Raw genomic sequence first — 19,332 nt, forward strand, 5'->3', positions numbered from 1 at the left:
TCTGGACTAGCCTGCCGGGGTGGGGAGAATGGAGTTCAGGGAGACGGGGCAATGGTTGGGGGAGGTATTGGGGCCTGTTGGTGTTGGGTTGTGGGGGAGGAAGTGGAGGCTGGGGGTAATGGGAGGGACAGGGAAGGCAGCAGGAGCCAGAGATGATGTGGGGGATGGGGACTGAGGGGGTGGCAGTGGGGGCCAGGAATGATGGGTTGGGTGATGGGAAAAGCAGTGGGGTCCAGGGGTGATTGGTGGGAGGCCAAGGGGAGCAGCGGGAGCCAGAGCGATCTCAGAGGTGAGGGTCTGGGGGAGCCACAGGGTGCTTTATTCCCAAAGGATGACGTTGGGAGGGCTGGTCTTAAACGTGGGCAACAGGGTTGTGGGGAACTATGCTCAAGAGGCTGATGCTGGAGGATCCCTTGGCATTACTTGGGAAGGTGTCCCAGCCACTGTCTGCCAATACCATTCCCCTATGGTCCTGCCTGTGAATAGGGCAGACTTGGAGTGCCAACTTCTCCCCATTGACCATGGGGACCGGTCAGTCTCAAGATCCCGACTCGGCTCCTCTTCAGCCCTTCTGCATCCACTTCACGTTTGGAGAGCACCAACCAACTCCCCATTAAGTGTCAGGACGTGGCCAACAGCCCCTGGACATTAGTACATCCTCTCCTTCCCTGGGGTTTCAGTAAAGGAGAGACACTTCTTTGGAATAGTTTGTTTAGTCTTTGCATTGCCCTGCACTGTGCAGGTGGATTGGCTGACACCTAACTGGGGAAAGATGGGGGAGGGGCTTCCCCAGGGGGTACGTCTGGACGTAAGCGGGGATTTAGGATGGCCCACCACATTTCATAGGCCACAACTGAGTCCTGCTTGAAATGTCTGATACTTAAACCAGAAACGTTATGAATTAAACAACTTTTGGATTTAGGAATAACTCTTGTCAAGACACCAGACAGCTCTCTAACCTCAGGAGTATGGGAGCAAATAAGAGTATCAGTAGAACAGGGCCTTTCCCATGAGGAACAAACCAATCGTATGTTGGTAGGCACTGAATGGTGACTGAAAAGATCTAAATGAAGAAGAGCCAACACCCTATTTGGATTAGGTCGTATAAAGAGGGAAAGCATCGGGTAATGCCTGTCTTACGATTTTCTGAATTTTGTGAGACCTCATTCTCTTCTCACTACAGGACTCAAGTGGAACTTAAGCAGTGCACAGGTTCTGTCGCTCCGAAGCGAATGTTTACACACAGGCCCAGAGTCACAAAGATATTTCGGCCATGTCTACACTACTTCGACCCCCTAAGAATAGAGCTGTACACATTGCAAGGCTTCTCCTGCTGCTTCAGCTTGCCTGCTACGCCAGCATAATAAAACCACCTTGACAAGAGGTGTAGCTCTTGCTGCAGGCGGCCCTCCCTGCACTCCCTTGCCCCAGCTCCCTCTGCATAAATGCCGGCGGTGACCGGGGCGGCCGAACATCCGGTCGCCGCGGTCACTGCCGAAGAAAATGGCGCCCCCCAAATGCCAGCTCTCTAGGCGAACACCTAGGTCGCCTAAACGGTGGCACCGGCCCTGGATATGCTCTGCCGACACAAAGAGCAGAGTGTGGAAATGCAACAGCAGTATATTTACCACGGTGGCAGTATGTGACTGTAACTTGAGTTGACTTCACTTTGTAGTGCAGACCTGGCCTTAGGTGCCAAGCTCACAGTGATTTCAGTCAGAATTAGGTGCTTAAGAAACATCGTGAACTTGGGCCACAGAGGTTGGTAAATAAGGGATGGAGCAGAAAGGAAAATCAGGAGGCTGGTATTATGATGTAGAACGACTTTAATGGGAGTAAGAACAGGAGTACACAGAATGCAACGCAGAAAGGATATATTTCAAGAGTTTCAAGAAGGTCTGCAATGAATCATTGGCTCCAATTCATGCCTTTCATAGGAGAAGTTCCTCATTATTTAATGCAGCAGCTGAAGCCAGGAAGTAACCTGCTTATCCAGTATACAACTTTTTTAATACTGTTGAAACCAGAAACAAATGACACATATTCATGAAAGGACTAGAACACGTATGGCTTTTGCACTGGTTTTAAGAAGCCTTCAAGTGAACGTACATGTTTTTTCACCCAATCTTAAGGCCTGTGTTTAATTTACTGTGTCAGAGTGACCTAAAGGGGCCATCATGGAATTTAAATTCAGATTTGAATAGATTATTCTAGAAGAAGCAGAGAGGATGGAATACAGTCAGTTAATGTAATCTGGGAAAGAGAGATATGGGGCAGATTTGCTGAGATGCTCAGCACTCCCAGCTCCCATGGCAGTTGAGGTCACTCTGCATTTCTGAAAGCCATTGCCCATAAGCTCACCCGTCACTCTGTATCTTGTTTCCCGTTTGCTGGTCTTTCCACATTCCGGGTCTATTCTTCCTGGAAGAAACACAGACAACCCTTTCCATAGCCATAACCCTAACGCCAATGGCGAGGGGAAGGGTACTAAACTTTGGAAAAACCACAACAGCACTTGTATGCCCTTTGGTAATAGCATGGCCTAAAGTGGCCAGAACCTCTGGAACCACCCCAGCCCGCTTATAATACAAGTCATTACTAAAGTTTTCATTGAAAGTCATTTTTCTCTGTTGCAGGTAAACCTGAAACACACAGCAGGGAATAGAATCAACATAATGCGCTGGGATCCATGAAACAAATGGGTGAAAACTTAGTTACTATGGTATTGGATGCCCTAGAGAGAGAGAGAGAGAGAGAGCAGGGAAATGATAATGTAGATCCTCAGTTCCTGGCTACGTGTTGCCTCTATATCCTCCTCCTCGTCCTCTTCTTCCACTTCTTCTAAACCTCCCTCTCAATCAACCCCTTTGATTTCCTCTCAATCCCTTCCTCTGAAAAATGCCATCTGCAGATAAAACATATGGTAATGACCATTTCTACCTTGCATGAATGAGATATTTATTCCCTTTTACAAAATGTTTATACAAAGTAGGTCAGGGACAAAGTTCATAGTGTCAGTTTCCTTCTGCAGATTTTGCCTCACCAGTCTGACCACTTCTCTTTGAGGTGTTTTCACTCATCAAACTTGTGAGATAGCAATATTATAAAATGAATGAATTATAAATGATATTATTTTTTTAATGCAAAATACAAAGGACCAGTTTGTGAGCTGGGTTAAATTGGCTCAGTTATACTGACTTCAGTGGAGCTATGATAACTTACGCCAATCTAAGATCTGCATCTAAAATTGCTATTTCCACATTAAGAACATAGGAACTGTCAGACTAGGTCTGACTGGTGGGCCACTGAATCCATTTTCGTGTCTCACACAGTAAAGAGCACCAGCCACTTCCGAATGAAGTAGAGCACTGAAATGGCCCTTTACAGAAGAAAGTGGAGGCGTTTCTTCCCAAAACACCTCATTGAAAGCAGCGCTATGAGATAATTCACATCTATCAAAGGACTAAATTTTCTATCTTCAGTTAGGAATCATAGGATCTTGGTGCTGGAAACACATATGTGGTTCTGTAAATCCCACCCTTAAATAAGTCTTCTAGCTACAATTCTAAAATTGTTACATCCACTCTGTGACTTTGCTAGCCCAAAAGACTTTATGGAAATATACTTATGAATGTATATATGACATAGCTGGAAGAGGTTTTACACTACATATGCCAAGTAACATATCTAGTAAAGGTTATGGCCTACTGAATATATTCATCCTATTTGTATGCATGTGCCATTGTTGTATTCGAAGTTATGGATATTGGCTGTACTTGTTTGATTTTAAATAGCCTTAGTAATGCATTTGGTCAGCTTCTTTAGAAAAGAATTTGCAATTTAAGTTCCCAGTCAAGAAACACTTAATGGACAAAGGATCTTGGAAGGCTCCAGTCCAAGCTTCTTGGCCCCCAAGGATACCTGAAAGAAACTGGAACCAAGGACAGTAACTACAAGGGGGTGTGAGTGATTGCTGGACCCAGACTAGAAGGAGACTAGTCTGTAAAAGGAAGCTTACTGGAACACCTCTGAGGGTGAGCTTTATCTGTATTTAGTTTTCTCACTGTATTAGGCATAGGCTTGTGTGTTTTATTTTATTTTGCTTGGTCATTCACTTTATTCTGCCTGTTACTTCTTGGAACCACTTAAGTCCTACTTTCTGTATTTAATAAAATCACTTTTTACTTATTAATTAAACCAGAGTGTGTATTAATCCCAGAGGGTGGGGAGGTGCGGGCAAACAGCTGTGCATATCTCTCTGTCAGTGTTATAGAGACTGAACAATTTATGAGTTTACCCTGCATAAGCTTTATACAGGGTAAAACGGATTTATTCTGAGTTTGGACCCCATTGGGAGTTTGGCATCTGAGTGTTAAAGACAAGAACACTTCTTAAGCTGCTTTCAATTAAGCCTACAGCTGTTAGGGGACGTGGTTCAGACCTGGGTCTGGGTTTGCAGCAGGCTAGCGGGTCTGGCTCAAACCAGGCAGGGCTCTGAAGTCCCAAGCTGCCAAGGAAGGAAAGCAGGGGCAGAAGTAGTCTTGGCACATCAGTTGGCAGTTCCCAAGGTTTTTTCTGTGATCCAACCCATCACACACTCCAGACAGAGCTTCTTCTAACCATGGAAAGGAAAGAGAATTTCTTTGATTGTCAGATGTCCTTGTAGTCAATAGAGCAGTAACAATTTACAGCAGCTCAGGATCTGGCCCTGAATCGATAAAATGGAATTTTATACAGAAGCAAACCACGTACCAACTATTTAATAAAAATAAAAAAGCGACAAATTCTGAGGCTAGATATCAGGACCTGATTACGGCCTGGAAATGAGAGAAATTGAAATACAGGTTTAAAGTGACCCTATTACTCTGACCAAGTGAGTATTCACCCACGAAAGCTCATGCTCTAATACGTCTGTTAGTCTATAAGGTGCACACACGACTCTTTCCTGGTTTTACAGATCCAGACTAACACGGCTACCCCTTTCATACCTATTACTCAAAACATAAACATCTTCTATGAACAAACTATTGCTATTGTAATCATATGACATTTGCATATATAGAACTTTAATGGCTGTTTGTGAAGTGCTTTGGTATCCTGAGTTCTAAGGACCCACTTAACATCCAACAAGAGTCTCCTTATTTCTATGCAAATAAACAGAGAAATTTATGCTGAAGGTCACACAAGGAGTCAAGCGCAGAGCTAGAGCTGAAACCACATAGTGCAATTTCTCACGCCACGTGCTACTCTCGGAGTTAAACATTCTTCGACTGAATTATAAGACAACATTAGTAAAGAATTTTATCAACATCATGTAGTGCAGGGGTTCTCAAACTGGGGGTTGTGATGTCATTACAAGGGGCGTTGCGAGCTGTCAACCTCCACCCCAAACCCCGCTTGCCTGCAGCATTTATAATGGTGTTCAATAGATTTAAAAACGTGTCTAATTGATTAGGGGGGTTTCACTCAGAGGCTTGCAATGTGAAAGGGGTCACCACTAAAAAAGTTTGAGACCCACTAACATAACATTTTTGGCTTCCTAATATGCAACTTACATGAAGTGCTGGGTTTGTAATGAAAGAGGGTGCTGGGCTGAAGCAATTAGATGCCACGTCTCAAGCAATTGTTTTACTTTTCTACTTGATTCAGCAAACCTAGAAGCTGCAGTTTTCAGAGGTGCCAAGGCATTTGGGACAGAAGTTCCTGTTGATTTTCATTAAGAATTAGGCGTTTAAATCCCATAGATAGCTTTGAACAATTTCACATTCAGCTTTCAGGATAGGGGAGTTAGGATGAAACTTCCGCAGTTTTTGTCATATTATGTCACTTCTGTCTTCTTCTGTATTCTGTAGCAGAAGGTACTTGGCAAGATTTCAGACAGGAAAATCAATTAGAAGAAGCTCTGGTCTGAACCAGGCTGGAAATTTCTATGTTCCTACCTGCACTAGTAGCAATGTAAGACGCAGATTGACAGCTAGGATAAGTTAGCCTGGACCCTTGAACTCAGTTGAACTTTGCCCCTATCTACCGCCTCGTGATCTGGCTCTTAGTATTAGAACGGCCATACTGGGCCGAACCAACGGTTCGTCTATCCTCCAACAGGGACCAATGCCAGGTGCTTCAGAGGGAGTGAATAGAACAGGCAATCATGAAGGGATCCGTCCCATCATCCATTTCTAACATCTGGCAAGGAGAGGCTAGGGACACTTAAGAGCATCGTTTTCCATTCATTTATTAGCAAATATTGCTGGCTCAGAAGCTTTAGAAGGCAAAGTGCCAGTCTGTCATTCACAAGTCAAGTGGTTTTTATGCTGAGGTTACATCCTCTCAAGAAAATTAACATTAGCAAACTTACCCCTGCCATCCTTTGTACAAACCATTTGTAAAAGGGAACAAAAATCCCATGTGTGCGTGATAGAAATAGACTTGCATCTATTGACTTTGCTTTCAGTATTTTTCAGAGATAAATAAAGTTACTCAGGGCATGGAGGAAAAGAGCTGCGACAGTGAAATGCAGCAGTGCAGAGTAAAAATAAAACAGCTGTGGCAGGCACAGCAGGCGTAGCAGGAGGCACAGAGTTAGTTTGGGGGAGGCTCCACAGATATGTCATTTCTATAAGGAGGAGATGAGGGCATAGCCTTCCTCTTGAGCTCCTCTTATACCATCGTGTTCATAACAGATAGCACAATACTGCAGAGCAGTGCAGGTCCCATGCTTTCTGACACACATGGTTGGCTCGCAGGTTACCAGGGTGGTTGAAAAACGGCTGCAAACCTAGTAGGATGCCCATGAAACGAACCTGCATCATGTAACGCCAAGGCTCCCCAGACGAGACATTGAAATCTCCTCCCCAAACACCCCAAAATAAACAGTGGGATAGCCATTGTGCACTGTTCTCTGTGCCAATGCAAGAGCTGCTACTGTGGATGTGCTCTTCTGATACAAGGAACAGAGAGTGGAAATGCAACAGCACTATATTTACAGCAGCAGCAGTATGTCAATGTAACTTAAATCAAGTTAACTTTGTAGTGCAGACCTCTCCTCAGGTGCCAAGCTCACAGTGATTTCACTAGGAGTTCACTACGGAGATCTTTGAACTTGGGCCACGGTGGTTGGTAAATAAGGGATGGAGCAGAAAGGAAAAGCAGGAGGCTGCTATTGTGTTGCAGAATGAAGTTAATGGGAGTAAGAAGAGGAGTACACTGCAAGAGACAGAAAGAGCACAACGTAGAGAGGATATATTTCAAGGGTTTCAAGAAGATCTACAATGAATCATTGGCTCCAAGGTGATGCATTTCAGAGGAGAATTTTCTCGTTCCTCAGTACAGCTGTAGAGTTTGACAATCAATCCTGTTTGCGACCATTTTAAGAGTCTATTCCTCCTGGGCGAAACATGGCCAACCCTTTCCATAGCAGTACCCAGGAATAAGGGTATCAACAACCTTTGGGATAGCCCCAAGAACACCTGTATGGCCTTTGGTAGCCCCATGGCCTACAGTAGCCATAACCTTTACCACAGCAGCCCCCATAATGGTAGGGCTTATAAAACAATTCATCACTAAAGTTTTCGTCAAAGTCATCTTTCTGAGTTGGTGGTAAACCTGAAAAACAGAGCAGAGAATAGAATCAATATAATGCATGGGGATCAGTGAAACAAATAGGTCACAACTCAGTTACTATGGCATTGGAGGCCCTGGGGAGACAGCTAGATAGAGTGCAGGGAAATGATGATCTAGATCAGCGGTCGGCAACCTATGGCATGCGTGCCAAAGGCGGCAAGCGATCTGATTTACTGTGGCATGCTGCTGCTGGTCTGAGGTCCCCGGTGCCAGCCGTGCTCAGCAAGCTGCTGGCCTGCATGGATGGAACCCCTGGCCGGCAGTGGGCTGAGCGGGGCCAGCGGCCGGGACCCCGGCTGCTGGGGATCAATGGATAGAACAAAAGACCAGCTGCAGGCTGAGCCACTCAGCCTGCTGTCAGTCTGGGCTTCCATCCACCGGCCCCTGTAACTGTAAAATGTATTACTGGAACGGAAAACCTTAAATTACTGCGAATAAATGAAGACTTGTCACACCATTTCTAAGAGGTTTCTGACCCCTGACGTAGATACTCAGTTGCTGGCTACGTGTTGCCTCCGAGTTTCCTCCTCCTAATCCTCTTCTTCCACTTACTCTTAACCTCCCTCTCAATCAACCCCTCGATTCCCTCTCAATCCCTATCTCTGAAATGTACTGTCCGTAGATTAAACGTATGGTATAGACCATTTCTACCTTGCATGAATGAGATATTTATTCCCTTTTACAAAATGTTTATACAAAGTATGGCAGGGACAAAGCTCATAATGTCAGTTTTCTTGTGTGGATTTGGCCTCAGCAGTCTGACCATTTCTCTCCTTAAACAACTTGTGAGTCAGAAATATCTACCAATGAATGAATGGCAAATGAATATTCTTTTTTCTGTACAAAAGTCTAAGAACCAGACTGTGAGATGGATTAAACCAGCTCAGTTACACTGACATCAATGGAGCTATGATAATTTACCCCAGCCTAAGATCTGCATCTAACATTGCTACCTGCACACATAAGAACATAGAAACTGTCAAACTATATCGGGCCGGTGATCTGTTGAATCCGTTGTTACGTTTGAGTACTAGCCACTTCCAAATGAAGTAGAGCACTGAGATGGCCTTTTATGGAAGAAAGTAGAGGAGTTTCTTCCCAAAATGGCCCAATGAAAGCTGCACTATGAGATTATTCAGACCTACCAAAGGGATTCCAATTTCCTATCTCCAATGAGGAGTCATAGCAACTCAGTGTCGGAAACATATAGGTGGCTCTGCAAATCCCACCCTTAACTTCTAAAGCTTGAATCTGATAATGTCTTCTACTTAACAACTACACAAAGTTATGAAAACACTCCTCACAATTGCTAAGAATCACAGAGTCAACATACAAGATTCAGACCTGAACTGGAAACATTACCAATGTGACACTTCCATAGTTATCAAGAGATTGTTTGAAATCAGACTCACCCAGGTCAAGGCCTAAAAACCACTTCAGACTCCCTTCAGCCTTCTAAAATAGCTCTTACCAGAGACTTAAGTTGACATAGACTTTTGCACTAACCTTATGCACTGGGGTGAAGTTCGTCATCCAGGATTAGAAATACAGCTCTAGTTATGTCCCTCATGATGTAAGATTAAGGTGATCATCATGGCAGAAGTACACAGTGCTATTTATGGAAGGGCTGCTCACTGTTTGTGGTTAGGGTCAGTGGCATAGTGTTTTATAAAGTCTTGGAGTTACAACCTTGAACCTATATTGCCTCAGCAACCACATCTCCCTCCGTGAGCAGCTAAGAGAAGTGAGCACTTATGGACAGCGTGGCTAAGAGAGCCCAAGTTGAGGGCAGGAGATGAAGAAAAGGCACCATTGACCAAACACGAGACATCTGTGGAATGAGTTTAGGTTAAGGCAGCATCTCACCCGCATGCAAATCGAAGAGCGTTTCTTTGATTTTCACGTGTCCTTCCAGTCAACGGAGCCGGAACAATCTACAGCAGCTTATTATCTGACCCATAATCTACACATTGGATTTTTATGCAAAAGTGAACCTCGTAGCTGCTTTGAATAAAAATCAAAATGTGACTGGAAATCATGACCTCATTAAGGCCTAAAAATGAGAGAAATAGGAATACATATTTTAAATGACCCTTTTACTCAAAGCATGGGCATCTTCTACGAATAAGCTGTTATTATTGTAATCATAAGACATTTGCATACATAGAACTTTAATGGCTGTTTGTGAAGTGCTTTGGTATCCTGAGTTCTAAGGACACCACTTAACATCCAACAAGGGTGTTATTATCCTTATTTTCTATGCAAATAAACAGAGGTCTGTTGTGCTGAAGGTCACACAGAAAGTCAATTGTAGAGATAGAACTAAAAGCACGTACTCCCATTTCTCACGCCAGATGATACTCTCTGGCTTGAACGTTCTTAGACTGTATTACTGGACAACATTAGTCAAGAGTTTTGTTATTGCCATGAAGTTTCTTTGGTTTCCTAATATACAACTTACATGAAGTGCTTATATTGTAATGAAAGAGGGTGCTGGAGCTCAAGCAATTAGATGCCAAGTCCCAAGCAAATGTTTACTTTTGCGCCTGATGCAGTAAACCTGGAGGTGCTGGGCGATGAACTGCCCAGCCCAGAGGTGCCGAGGGTCAGCCCTGGCACAAGTTAAGTGTAATCATTACCGCTTACACAAGTAATGATTACAGAAACTCAGTCTTCTTGTTTTGTTTGACGAGTTTCTTGGTAAATTCTCTTCCGATCTAAGCATAAACAACTGAATTGGTGGTTTAGGATTATGAACTTCAAATTCTAATTCATTTATTAAATACTGAGGGATAAGAAACTTATGTTTATTCCTGCGAAAAATCCTGCTCTTATTCTCAAGCAAAATCTTAACTCCAGCCTTGTTTTCCTCCCAACATTTCTCCACCTCTGCAGTAGTTCTCAAACTATTCAATGGTGACCTCTTTAACATAGCAAGCATCTGAGTGCAACACTCCTAATCAATTAAAAGCGCTTGTTTCTATATTTAACACCCTTATAAGTGCTGGTGGCTAAGCGCGGTTTGGGATGGAGGCTGACATCTCACTCCTCCCCATGGAATAGCCTCGCGACCCCCTGAGACATCCTGACCCCCAGTTTGAGAACCCCTGTCCGACAGCACTGTGGACCCTTCACCTGTTCTGTAGACATTTCCTGAGTATGGGCTTATGAATTGTGCCAGTGCAGTGTGTTACTCTCTATTTCTATAGTGTAGCCAATGATTTCACTTTATTGTCCATTTGTTGTGTGATGTTAGGATTAATCAATATGTTATATTACATATATTCATTCTATGTTAATTAGAGTTAACCTGTAGGTTTATAAAAGTATAAGATTGATCAATATTTAGAGAAATCAAGTATTAGACATGAGGAAGAGAAGCTGAAATGCAGGAACCCATAGGTTGAGGCCTGTAAGACTTTAGCTTACTTACTTTAAGCATTGGAGACATGAAATGATGACATAAGCCAATGCCCGAGAAATAACCCAATGCCCTAATATTACGGGAAAAGTGGTACCAACTGGCAATATTGTGAAAAATTACACAGAAGATTAATATTAGATCCTAAAAATAGTTTAATGGCACATCTGTCTCAGACATGTCTCTTGTACCACGGGATACAAGTTGTGCATCAGAGCTAATGAGGATAAAGGGAACTTACACAGCCTATAGAAAAGTGGGGTCCCTTAGGTTTCCAGGGGACATAGACCAATAAGAGAAAGGAGGTTGATGCTTTTATGGTCATGCAGAATGTAGGTATAGACAGAATCACATTATAAAAAGGGAATGCCCAGAACAGGAAAATTGAGCTCCCTATGGGAGACTCCAGCTGGAACCATCCATTTACTCATGATCAAGCCATGAAAGACCCATCAGACCCTAACACTATTGTTAAGGATGTGAGTATAACTATAGTTGTAACTTGCGCATAGGTCTGCATAGAATTTCTATATGTTTGGGTAATCATAACTTCAATTGTAACTTTAATAAACCTTATAAAATAGACTAGACTTTGTACTGGTAAATGTCTGTGCGGTCACTACCCTTGGGGAATGTCCACACTACCCGCCCGATCGGTGGCTAGCGATCGATCTATCGGGAAGCAATCTATCACCTCTCATTTAGACATGATAAATCAATCCCCAAACGTGCTTCCCGTCGACTCCAGAACTCCTCCAGGGCGAGAGGCGGAAGCGGAGTCGATGAGGGAGTCACGGCTGTCGATCCCGCACTGTGAGGATGAGAGGTAAGTCGATCTAAGATATGTCAATTTAAGCTACGCTATTCTCGTAGCTGAAGTTGCGTATCTTAGATCGATCCCCCCCACAGTGTATACCAGGCCTTGGTCTTTGTGTTTTCCTAGAGACTCTAACTGTGAAGCAAGTAACAGAGGTGACTTTCACTCTGTTATGCTTGAAACTGTAGCCACCAGAGCCAAACCCACGGTGGTATAATAGCACATTACAAAAATCACTTTAAATAAAATAAGAGGCTACAATAGAAACCACAGTTGCCAATATTCACGTGGTAAATAAGCACCTGAACTTTCAAATAAGCCAAAATTCTAGCCTATCCCATTTCAAAAAAGGCCAAAACAAGCCAATCTCTAAGAACCCTAACGCTCTATGTTACTAGATCCCCACTGGCATGCAGTCTGGGACTCTGGTGGGCCTGCTGTGCACCTCGACTCATTCCCGACATTGCCCTTGCTTGCCTCTTTTTCCTGCTTCATCCCCACCCATCCCCTGCTTCCCAGGAGCTGATAAAAAAAAGAAGCTACAAGCTACAACAAGTAACATGCTGCAGGACAAAAACTAGCCAACAAACAACTCACAAGCCAATTAAGCCAAAACAAGCCCAATTCCTCTGGGGGGGGGGGGTTAGGCGGGTTTGACATGTCTGATAGAAACACTTTCTCATGGTGGTTTTCAGTAGACTCTTGATAAGGACTAATATCAGAAGAGCGTAACAAGTTATGGTTTGGTCTTTCTTCTTGTCTCTGCATTTCCTTTCTTTCCTTAATATTGGGTCAGTAGTGAGAATTTACAGAACAGCAACCTGAAAAGAAGAAATTTCACAGTACATCTCTTAATCGTATCTTCAGAATTGCAATTGTACACTACCCATGGAGAAACTTTAAAATTGCACACTAGCTGTTCTCTCGGCCAATTATTTTCTTCATGTACGAAGAAGGCAAAGTGGATCAGAATGTTATCTAAAAGGTCATTGTTTCTGCTTAAGTTGGAAGATGATTCCTCCAGGCACCCACCCAACAAAACAAAACACACTAATCATGATTGATTCTCCCTATGAATTACTCTGTACTTAGAGAAGGTGGGTGAACTAATATCATTTATTGGGATACAGATTTTTGTAATACTTCTTCCTCCAATGAACTCACACAGGAAAATGGTAAAAGACAAAAAAATCATATCGTTTGTGTGTGAACAGTAATCACATTCGAAAACTCCGTATGTGACCTCTCAGTTGTCATCTTCAAAGGAAATCTGCACAACACCTTGAAAAGATGAGTCTCTGAGCTTAAAGTGATAATCGTGCTGGACACTTAAAATCATGGCCTGAATAGAGACACTGGATATATGACTTATTACAACAATGTATAATCCAGTAATGGCACTCCCTCCCAGCTTTTTCCCCCTCTGCTCTTCTCCCTATGACTGGAGAGCTGTTATCTGGTCTGTTCTCTTTGAAAGGTTCCTTGAAACAGATGTTAACTATTTATTCTAAACAATCTATTCCACCTTCCATTTAGCTGTGACACTCTGAGGACATTTCCCACATTTGAAGAAGAGCTCTGTGTCAGCTTGAAAGCTTGTCTCTGCCCCCAGCAGAAGCTGCTCCCATAAACGATATATTGCCTCACTCACTTTGTCTCACTCATACGCTGGGACCAACATGGCTACAACAACATCTCTTCTTAGTGACCTATTTAGAAGCCAAAAATGTGAAGGGTCCAGGAAGGTTCAGGATCAATGGTAAATATGTAGCATGTGTTGTCAAGAAAACTGGGTTTTATTTGCCCTCTATCTGACCTTCATTTTAATCTGCCCTCTGGTTCACTGCATAAAAAACAGGCATGATAACACATGGAGAATGCTCTATTCCTCAGGGCTCCAGGTATCAAAGCGCATCACAAACACTCATTAAGGTTTTTCATATCCAAAGCAGTGGATTGTTATGGTATTATGATTTGATACTGGAAGACGCCCTTCTATTGAGTAATAGACTCACTTTAAAAAAAAAGGATGTCAAGGTGACCATGTAATTCCCTTAATGAGATCACGATTTGTAGCTCAGAATTTGGGACTATTTGATTGCCATGAAAAAGAAGCTTTGCATTTCTTTTTATTATACAAATTCCTTTTTCAAATTTAAGGGCAGGAGATCAAGCACCATAAGTCAGCATAGCTCTATAGAATTCAAAGATGTTCAGTGCTTCTCAATCAACATTAGATTCTTCCCCCTTGCCTGGTGAGGGGAAACATTCCGTGAAGTGATGTTAAACTTCAACATCTTTCTCATAATAGCAGACAAGATTCCTGCAAGTGAATGGTCTTGCAGCATGTCCAAAATCTGGTCAGTTTATCAATTTTTCTGAATGTATCCAATGGCCTTGGCCAAGAAAGCCAGATCGCTCTATTTCCTTTATTTCATCTGGGGCTTTATCAATTCTATTTTCTTCTCAAATCACAATAGTCTTGGCTATTATTGGACGGAGACACATTAGCATAGCCGCAAATGTTCCACAGTTTATCTCAAAACCTTTGTATAAGATGGTCCTGCTTCCTTTCACCTACCACGACCCCTCACCTCCATGAAAGAAAAACCCGGTCGGAGGCAGCACAGTGAACTTCTGCCACGATGGTCACCCCGATCTCACAACACTGGTGACATAAATAAGTGGATTAGGAACTGAATTTCTAATTACCAAAGGGGGAAATTCACCTCTTAGCAGATCTCCAGCACAAAGGCCTATTCATTTTTTAGGTCCCTGTTAACACCTCTTTTAGAAGCTGAAGTGGGACTTAAATGGCTCAGAGACCTTATACGTCCTTCTTCCAGGGCCAAATTTCAAATCATAGAGCCTGAGAAAAAACCTACCCAGAGTAATGACTCCCATTAACTTCAATGGGCATTAGATCAAAACACTTAGGCTGTTCAGCCTCTGCAGAATGCTCCCTCCCTCCTAAGACTTGCAGGAAGAATTGGGCAATGCCACCTACACCTGCCAACATGCTTTACTAGGACCAGAGGCGAGTCCTCTATCTAATGGCAGATTTTGCAACTGTTACACCTCTGACAATCTTTTGCGACAATCTGAGTCACTGGAATTATGCCAGGAATGAATGTGTCCCATAAAGCTTTTCAGATGAAGGAAATCTATAGGTTGTCTTGTGCATGTCAGACCATGTGAGCTTGAAAACACATGGTAATAATCCTGAAAACAAATAATATCCATTGAAGGAGTGACTTGTCAGCATAATATGTTTTGTAAATAATTAGCACCTTAAGCAAAAGGGTGTCTTGTATTCTCCAGGCAGGCTAAGAAAGTGTATAAAAGCACTTGCAACTGCCGGTTCATTAACAACTTCTCTTGACTTATCCTCTTCAGCGACTGGGGTAAGTCCCATTTGTCACAATCTCTCTAGAGCTATTGCGATGTCGTGTTAGTGATGGTTTCATTTAGGACTGAATCTTGAACATGACTTTGTGATTATTAGCACGGTAAAGGGGTTTCACTGATGCATTCATGGTTTAGAAGTAAATGCTTCAATTTTCAGAGGTGCTTAGGCATTTGAGACAGGAATTCATGTTTACTTTCATTAGGAATTAGGTATTTGAATCCCATCAGTAGCTTTCAATAATTTCATAGTCAGCTTTTAAGTTAGAGGAGTTAGGATGGGTACTCGGCAAGATTTCAGACAGAACAATCAATTAGAAGGAGGTCTGATCTGATCCAGTATGGCTACCGCTATTTTCCTACCTGCTCTAGTAGCAATGTTAGATTCAGATCCAAAGCTAGGGAAGTTAGCCTAGACCCTTGATCTCAGTTGAACAGTGCCCATATCTACCCACTCAGCGTCTGGCTCTTAATGTTTTGTTTTGAAGAAAGTATTTTAGAACATAAGAATGGCCATACTGGGTTAGACCAATGGTCCATCTAGCCCAGTGTCCTGTCTCCCAACAGTCTCCAAAGCCAGGTGCTTGAGAGGGAAGGAACTGAACATGTAATCCTGAAGTGATCCATCCCGTCACCCATTTCCAGCATGTGGAAACAAAGACTGGGGATATTTAAGATATTTTCCATTCATTTATTAGCAAGTATTGCTGGCTCAGAAGCTTTAGATGCCAAACTGCCAGTCTGTCATTCAGAAGAAAAGGGGTTTTCATGCTGAGGTTAAACCCTGTCAAGGAAATTAACATTGGCAAACTGGTCCCTGCCATCCTTTGTACAAATCATTTGTAAAAGGGAGAAAAAATCCTTTGTGCATGATAGAAATAGTCCATAGAAGATATTTATTTTGCTGTCAATATTTTTTAGAGGAAGGATTGAGAGGGAATCAAAGGGGCTGGCTAAGAGGGAGGTTAAGAGTGAGCGGAAGAAGGAGGCTAGGAGGAGGAAATAAGAGGCAACCATGTATTAAGGAACGGAGGGTCTGGGTCATAATTTCCCTGAGCATTGAACCTTTTACTCTACTACCCTAGTGCATGATGTTGACTCTTTTCCCTCCTGTGTGTTTCAGATTTACCTCCAACACTGAAAGATGATTTTCGACGAAAACTTTAGTGATGAATTGTATTATAAGCCCCAACATTACAAGGGCTGGTATGGTAGAGGTCATGGCTACTGGAGGCCATGGTACTACCAAAGGCCATACGGGTGTGGTTGGGGCTATCCCAAACATTCTTGGTACCCTTATACTAGGCCTTGGGGCTGGGGGTACGGCTATGGAAAGGGTTGGCCGTGTTTCGCCGAGGAGGAATAGAGCCAGAACGTGGAAAGACCAGAAAACGTTAAGCAAGATTCACAGATGAGTTATGGGCAATGGGTCTGAGAAATGCAGAGTGACCCCAACTCCCATGGGAGCTGTGAGTGCTCAGCATCTCAGTAAATCTGCCCCATATCTATATTGCCTAGGTTACATTCGATGACTGTTTCCTCTACTGTCTTCTATACGCTCTGCTTCTTCTAGAATACTCTGTTTGAGAGTGAATCTCAGTTTCATGAAGGCCCCTTTACATTATGCTTACACAGTAACTGAAGCAGGCTCCTTATAACGCTGTCAGAAGAGGTCTTAGTGTCAATGAGAATCAAGCCCTACCTGTTCTAGTCCTTTCATGCATATGTGCCATTTGTTTCTGCTTTCAACTTCGTTTTATATGTTGTTTACTGGAGAAGTAGTTTCATCCTTGGCTTTAGTTGTGCTTTGTCTCATTTCATTCTGACTGTGATGGAACTAATACCTTAAGATGGTTGCAAAGAGAACTTGATTGGGAAAATCTACAACTGTGACGAAGAACGAAGAACATCTGGTGTGAAATGCATCACCTTGGAACTAATGATTCATTAGAGACCTTCCTTGATACCTTAGAGATATTATTGTAATTCTGATTTCTTTCTGTCGCTTTCTCTGCATTTGTCTTCCAAATCACATTAAAATGCTTCTGAATCATAATATCCTTCTGCGTTTCCTTTCTGCTCCATTCCTTATTGACCAGCCACCGTTGCCCAGATTCACACAGCTAACTTGGTGCCTAATGTTACTCCGGAATTGAGTGGTGTGGTCCCCCAGAATTTCATCAAGCTAATTGCAATCATATTGTATGCATTCAGCCACCATGAATTACTCAAAAAGAACATCATGTAGTTAAGGGTTCGTTTGGAGAATGGCTTTTGGAGGCGAGGTGGAACACTGGCTGTCTGTTTGTAGTGTCTGCTAACCAGAATAGGAGGAGGGGTGAAAAGTATCCAGAAATTGAAACTGAAAGTGGATGGAGACTTTGAGTTTGGGTGACTGGGAGAGAAGCTTATTATGGCTAAGATTGTTAGGAAAGTTTTGTTCATAGACAACTGGATGAAGTTAGGAGAAGTGACGACACAGTAGGGGTCACTATGAATTATAGGTTTTGTAAAAATTAGTTATAAAAATACTAGATAACAGAGTGTACTTTGGAGCAGTTCTCTGAAGAGACTTAATCCTGACACCATACTCCCAAGTGGGGAAGTGTCCAGTCATTGCTGACCTGCTGCTAAATACTAGATACCATCTCAGATTTTAGATCATTATTTGGGATATCCTAAAGCTATTGGTGTGTGTGTGTGTGTGTGTGTGTGTGTGTGTGTGTGTGTGTGTGTGTGTGTGTGTGTGTGTGTGTGCGCGCGCGCGTGCTTAAATCTAATCATATTAGTTTTACATAAGAGCCCCAGGGCCCAAACACGGGTAACAAACCTAAGGCCATTGCCTACTGATCCAGGTTTGGATCCTGCAAAATAAACTGGACACAAACTTCCTGTGCCTGCTTAGGTAAACCTTTCAGAGCTAGATGGAGATCATCACCTCATACAGACTATTCTGCTTCTTGTCTTCTCATCCTTGCTCAATTTCCTTTTGCTGTTTGCCTAGTCCCTACCACGGAGCAGGGAGTCGTCTTCATTGCACTCAGGCTGTTCCATTTGGGATCTCCAGGCTGACCCCAAAGAAGGGTAGCACACTCCTTGTCATAGCTCCCTCCTCAAGTGGGCCTATTGTTGCACTCATTGAATGATCACGTCTTCATCTGTTCTACCCAGAAGCGGACCGGCGTTAATCCTAAGTACCAATGAGTGAGGCAGGCTTTTGAGTCCTGCATTTTCTGGAGCCAGCTCAGAGATGCATTATCGGTGATCAGAACAAATGGTGTCCCAACAGGGAGTATAACACAGCCCACCGTCTGGGCAAATATTCTTTTTCGAGGGTCATGGTCAATGCCTCTTTCTCCAGGAACTTTTTATTGGTAGTCAAGATAGAATCAGTGTGGCAGAAGTATGATGAGAGATGATGTGCAGGGAGAGGATGAAGGGGTCAAGTGCAGGGCCACCAGGGGGTGGGCAAGTGGGGCAATTTGCCCCAGGCTCCACAGGGGCCCCACAAAATATAGTATTCTATAGTACTGCAACTTTTTTTATGGAAAGGACTCCCGAAATTACTTTGCCCCAAGCCCCCTGAATCCTCTGGGTTGCCCTGGTCAAGTGCCCCTCCCAGACTGGCTTGGAGGGGGCATGCAGAGAAAGGGACTCTGTCATCCTCTTCCTGTGCCTTCCCTCCCCTTGGCACATTAAGCCGCTTTCCCTGGCAGCCAGGCGGGAAGGGCGACGGAGCCGCTTCGGCCTGTGAGAATCTGGCTGTGAGGCCGTGGTAGGTCCCTGGGTTCGGCTGTTGGGAGATGGGGAGGGAAACCTGTGGATCAGTTGGGTCCTGACCCCACAGCAGGGCTTGGGCATGGGTTTCCTGCTGCCACCCCAGCTGCTGGGCACAGGGGACAAGTGAGCCAGAAATATGCTGACGGGAAGTGGGGACACCTGCTTGTTCAGCCCCTGTCTCCCGCTGCTGGGACAGCAGCCATCTTCTCTCTGTCTGGGACCTGCTATGGGGACAGGGGTCAAGGGAATGGGAGCTCCCTTCCCCTTCCAGCAACTGAGCAGAAGCAGG

General features: G+C 43.6%; 1 long non-coding RNA gene across 3 annotated transcripts in view; it reads left to right on the plus strand.

Annotated features, from left to right (window-relative positions):
- Window positions 1-19,332, plus strand: part of LOC127037872 (uncharacterized) — a 113,169-nt gene that overhangs the window by 25,488 nt on the left and 68,349 nt on the right. The window contains exons 1-2 of one of the 3 annotated variants that reach the window (XR_007770495.1): window positions 15,241-15,262; window positions 16,387-16,480. The exons of 1 other annotated variant lie outside the window; for it this stretch is intronic. This is a non-coding gene — a long non-coding RNA (uncharacterized LOC127037872). Of the gene's footprint in view, window positions 1-15,240; window positions 15,263-16,386; window positions 16,481-19,332 lie in introns of those variants that run through there. One more of the 3 variants, XR_007770494.1, reaches the window with a different exon arrangement.

Source organism: Gopherus flavomarginatus, chromosome 20, assembly GCF_025201925.1.
Source record: "Gopherus flavomarginatus isolate rGopFla2 chromosome 20, rGopFla2.mat.asm, whole genome shotgun sequence".
Lineage (NCBI taxonomy): Eukaryota > Metazoa > Chordata > Testudines > Testudinidae > Gopherus > Gopherus flavomarginatus.